Source organism: Dinoponera quadriceps, unplaced genomic scaffold (assembly GCF_001313825.1).
Source record: "Dinoponera quadriceps isolate SergipeBrazil2010 unplaced genomic scaffold, ASM131382v1 scaffold368, whole genome shotgun sequence".
Taxonomy (NCBI): Eukaryota; Metazoa; Arthropoda; class Insecta; order Hymenoptera; family Formicidae; genus Dinoponera; species Dinoponera quadriceps.
This window is the reverse complement of record NW_014554462.1, coordinates 23,940-29,726: the sequence shown is the minus strand read 5'-3', so window position 1 is coordinate 29,726 and position 5,787 is coordinate 23,940. Positions and strand designations below refer to the sequence as shown.

The window sequence follows — 5,787 nt, the reverse complement described above, 5'->3', positions numbered from 1 at the left end:
GGCCAAATTGGACCAATTACGATTCGAATTGGTTGCTCACCTGCCGTATTCTCCAGATTTGGCCCCCAGCGACTATTATCTGTTCCCAAACCTTAAGCGGTAGCTCCAGGGAAAGAGATTCACATCGAATGAGGAAGTCATCGCGGAAACCGAGGCGTATTTCGAAGGCTTGGACAATTCGTACTACAGAAAGGGCATCGAAATGTTGGAAAATCGCTATACCAAGTGAATTGCACTAAAAGGCAACTATGTTGAAGAATAAATATAACTGCCTAAAAAACGTTTTTTTTCATTAAAAATTCCTGGACTTTTGAGCCCATGTAGTATTCTAACCAAACTTGAATATTTTGAAAAAACTCGAAGAATATCAGGATATTCTTCGAATATTCCCAGAATCTACATAATTTACATATACCGATAGTAAAAGATTATAAGTAACGAGGATAATATATAAACAAAAAAATTTAGAGCAGAAAATACAATAGATATAGTGAAGAAATATCATCCACTTCGAGGAAGTGTATTTATTTTTTTTTAACATATTACACATGTTATATATATAAATTAAGTTAATAAAAATTTCATTATGGAAACAAGTTTAAAGAACCGGTAGCGGAGAAAACCATAATTTAAATTTTTACCAGTATTTTTATTGTCCAGAAAAGCGAAACAGAAACCGAAAACTTTATTAAATGTTTTAATGGAGCGAAACCGGAGCTGGAACTATGTTTTCATTTGGTCCGTGTCCCTGATTAAGTAATATTCTGAGTATATTTTTAGAATATTAGACGTAATATTCTAATAATATTCTAATAACATTATTTAATATTAAATAATATTTCAATAATAAATACCCAGATTAATAAATACCCAGATAGCACAATGTCCAAAATCGGGACATAAGACATCTTTTAGACTTCTTAAAAACATCTTAAAGACGTCTTATACACGACTTCTTAAACACGACTTCGAGACGTCTAAAAGACGTCTCATGTCCCAATTTTGAACATTTGTGCTGTCTGGATTGATATTTGTTCACTTCTAATAATATTTTCAAAAAAATATTATTTAATGTTACTTTAATATTAAACAAATTTTTAAATGCTCAACTTTATGTGTATACATATATATATCCGATTCAATGGCGCTCCAACAGCCCATATCGAGCTTACCTCTCTCTCTCTCTTTCATATGTCCTGTGGTACCCACGCATATTATACAAATGCATATGGGACCTACAGTTTAAACGCCGGTTGCGAACGGCAAATTGGAAAGAGGTTTTTCATGGCATGAATACTTTTAGAATTTGCCAGACCAGGAATAGGAGCTACGAAAATATGAAAATTTTTTGTCTCTGCCGGGGGAATCGAGGTANACAATGCCTTATTTTTAAACAAATCGCGTCCAATTATTATTTTGTTAATGTTCGAATATTTAACGAATTTTAATTCTACACACATGTGCACACATATTTACAAAACGAAATTTTAGTCTGCTTTCTCCCCTCCTGACGTCGCGTGGTCGTTTTGGCGGCTCATTGTAACAACCAATCACAGCGCTCGACTAGAAAGAGACAGATAGGATACTCGGCATCCATCTCTCTCTTGACCTCTATCACTTCCACTTACAGGTAGCATATATCCCTTGTTCCCTCTATTCTTATATCTCTATGGTTTAAAGAGTGTAGGCATCCAAAGCGAATGCACCCCGTATGTCGTGCGTAGTACCATCGAACACTTAGTCTGTTCTTTTTAACTACTTTTCTGAACTGATTTAATAAGTTAGAACGAAACAAATTATACTTGTCTCATTTTAACTTATTGCACAAATTTAATAGTACAGCTAAAAAGAACAGACCACAAGTGAGTCCTCCATTTTGTTTAAATTGCGCTTCTCAGTCAATGTTTTTACTCTTTCGCTTGAGATTGCGTTCAATAGAGGAAGCAGTTTAGTGAGCGCTGTATACGAAGGACCCACTGGCACTATAAACACTTCGAAGCGCCATATGGACCATATAACAAACAAATTCCTGTTAGCAGTAAACAGCAAAGGAGAAAGTAAACAAATAAATTGTTTAAATATAATAAAGCTTTGTATTACGACAAAATAGCATTTTGAGGTATGCATCTCTTCATCTCATGCGTATTTTAATAAATTGCTAGTAATATAAAAATAATATGTAATATTTAGTTGTATATTTAGATATTAAGAAATTAACTTACCTGTCTTTGTTTTAAAATCCATATTATGAGTGGAGCATGCAAATATAAAATATATTGTAAGAGTCGTCTTAGGTGCTTGGCTAGATTAGAGACCGAGTCTTTTAGTAGAAGGTTATTACAGACAGGATAAACTTTGCGTTGCAGTAGTGCCAGTGCAATGAATATAGAATGTGATGAAAAAATTACTGCGAAGATAAGAAATATAGATAATGGTTATTATAAACATAGCTTATTTATCCCCAAATCAAGATATTGAAAGTAATGATGTATTATTATTGTCCGAGGCGATAGAAGCAATAGGTATAGATGATGATAACTATTATTGTGACATTAGTAATAAGTGATATCTTTAAATGAAAATGTAGATGACAATTTTGTAAACACTGTAGCAGAATAGACAATAAAATATAAAACCATATACTTTGCGTTGATAGCACTTTTGGATATTTTAGATACTTTTACAAATACAACGTTTCCACAGGACTCCAGAATATTTTTATAAACTCCAAGAAATGCTGATGTTCCAATGGGAGATAATTAATATTGTTACTTTAATATTAATAGTATTGTACAATGAATGATCACTGATATAAGAGAAAGTAATAAAAATGTTGCCATACTAGATTTGTTAATTAATATTGATGGCATGTCTATATATTGGTCCTCAAATGTTTGTTTTTGATGTATGCTTTCGTTAGAAAATGTGTGTTGTAAAGTATATGTTGCAGGACTATATTATAGATATACTAAACTAAAAAATCCCAATGAGTTCCTACTGAAATTTGTATCTGATATAAAACTCTTAATAAGAACAGGATATATTGACAACGATATAGCAATCAAATTAAATTTTATGATGTATTGTATGTATATTGATTTGCGATATACTAGCAAAATCATTTATTCTTGTAGTGAAAAGCCATACATGATTTTTTTAGTTATACAAATAAATTTCAGTGCTATAAGAAATGAATGACATAGACATGTATGTTTTCCGGGAATAAATGAAAATATCTCTTCGTGAATAGATTCAACACTGGCAAATAATAAATACATAGGAGAATATTAGCAAGGGAATTGCATGTTAAACGAAATAGACAACTTTAGATTAGTTTCTTGTGTACCACTTTATTATATGCATTTAGTGTGGTTAGTATAATAGTAGTAATAATGCAAAGATTAATACGTTTATGATTGAAACATGTATTTCCAAGCAGAATAGCCAAAACCATTAGCAAACGAGTTTCTAAACCGCTAAAAATATGAGACCAACTGTGCTATCAGAATTTAATAGAATATCTAGATCTTTGAACGATTATAAACAAAGGAAAACAACAGAATAGAGAACGTTTTTTTTATACTTAGGACTTGTTGTTTTAAACGATATTTTAGACAGAGACATGCATAACAATTTTTTAACGCTTCATGTTGCTATATCATTATTGTTAAATACAGTTTTTTGTGAGAAAGATCATTATTTAGATTAAGCACAAAATTTATTGAAACATTTTGTTAATATTTTTACAAAACTGTATGGTAAATTATTTGTGTCTCACAACGTATACAATCTACTATATCTTATCCCAGACGTAAGAAAATTCGTAATATTGAAGAACTTTAGCTACTTCAAAATTTTAACTTTAAAATTTTAGCTGTTTGAAAATTATACGGCGACAATTAAAAAACTAATGAGAAAACGAGACAAACCACTGTAACAAGTTTCAAGAATACTTGGCGAAATAGAAAATGTGAATTCGAAATATGAAAAAATAAAAATCTATGAAGCAATTTTAGAAAAGCAACACTTTCTCTACATCGAAATGATAATATTATTGGTCAATACAAAACGTTACGCAACTCATTTACGAGATCCACTGCGATGATAAAGAAATAATTGCTGTATATTAGAAAATGGAGAGTGTATAGAAGTAGAAAACAATATTTAATGCGACGAAACGTGATGTGATGAAACAATATTTGTAATGTGGGAAACAGTTATTGAATGTACAAGATTTATATGATGTATCTAAAAAATCTTCACTTTTACACATAAACATTATGACCGAAAATTATGAAACGCGAACTTTAAATGCATGGACTCATAATTTTGTGGTAGCAAGAGCTTGGAAAATTCCATATGGCGAAGAGTTTGTCGTATGTTCTTTAATATATGTGTGCAAAACTAATATATATTTGTAAAATATGTAATAGTTGTTATCAGCACTCCACTTTTAGTAAATATGTAAGTTGGACAATAATCTTAACGTAAGTGTAGAATAGTTTTGTGTAGATGTAGAATAGTTTTAATATTATTTCTAAATATTAGTTGCAGTCTTGTTTGTAAATTTTTACATTCTGTTTCTTGTCTGTTTCTGTAAAATAAAATAATTATTTTTTGGTTAATTTTATAATTAAGTAATCTATATTGGAAGCAAAAATATGACCGCAAGGAAGATTTATAGAATTATAGAATTTAATAGCCTAGTAATAGCGCTTTCACTTTGGTTTAATGATGATGAAACAAAATGCTGTTATCTTACGTTTCGGGATTCAGCAAAACTAAAAAGGGTTATCGCGTTTCCTGAATGCAATTGTCTCCTGAAGACAACGCGAATTGGAAAATGTATGACGTACTGAAGATTTTCTGTAAAATAAGTAACTAACATTTTATAAAAATTAAATTTTGTTCATTATTTGTAAATATATCGATGTGTCATTTCAATGATTTTTGTCTATATTTTCAGATTCATAACAGCAAAAGAAAAACTATTTCTGACTGAACAATTATCAGATTTTACAATTAAAGAAGGCGTAGAAAATGAGATAAGATGCGAAAAATATCGAGACATATACGAGCTAAAAGAAATTATTCTTCATCGGAGGAATGTGAATTCGACTCTGACGGAAGTCAGGAACTAAAAAAATTATCTTCTCCGAAAATTACTGAAAAATTATACGTCACAGAAAACAAAACAATGTCTGCAAGTCAAAAGATAATTCCACTGCCACCACCAGAACGATCAAAATCTGAATGCCAAATGAATGTTCTATATACTACAAGTTTATATATACTTATAAAGTATATATATACTTACTACTATATATATACCTACTGTATTTATACCTACTGTAAAGTTTATATATACTTATAAAGTAGCGACAATAAGTAGAGACACAGAACGAAAATTTCGTGACAATCGATTGCATGAAAATGGCAATTTGCAACATTTAGGGGGTTACACCACAGTAGAAATTTCAAAAAATTGATTCTTTTTTTATTGGCTTAAAAAATCCTTTGAATCCTCTAGAATAAGAGACAAACGGTTTTATATCTGCCAGAAATCGTTTTCATTGAAATTTTGAGCTCTTTCTCGACCCCTCCCGAAACGACTACCTGCGGTAAATACGACACCTGCTTGTCGGGTACAGCATTATGTCTTACCATTCGATTTCTAACTTCTCTAATACACTAATAGATGTCGTTAGAAACATTTTCAAGCATTTTGAACACAAAGTACGTTAGTACAGCGTCCTTTGATGTTGAGAGGAGACGTAAATTTTGCGT

The 5,787-nt window shown here is 30.8% G+C and overlaps 1 pseudogene; it reads left to right on the top strand.

Annotated features, from left to right (window-relative positions):
• Window positions 1-3,484: 3,484 nt before the first annotated feature.
• On the top strand, window positions 3,485-4,105 carry LOC106750480 (annotated as a pseudogene).
• Window positions 4,106-5,787: the final 1,682 nt, after the last annotated feature.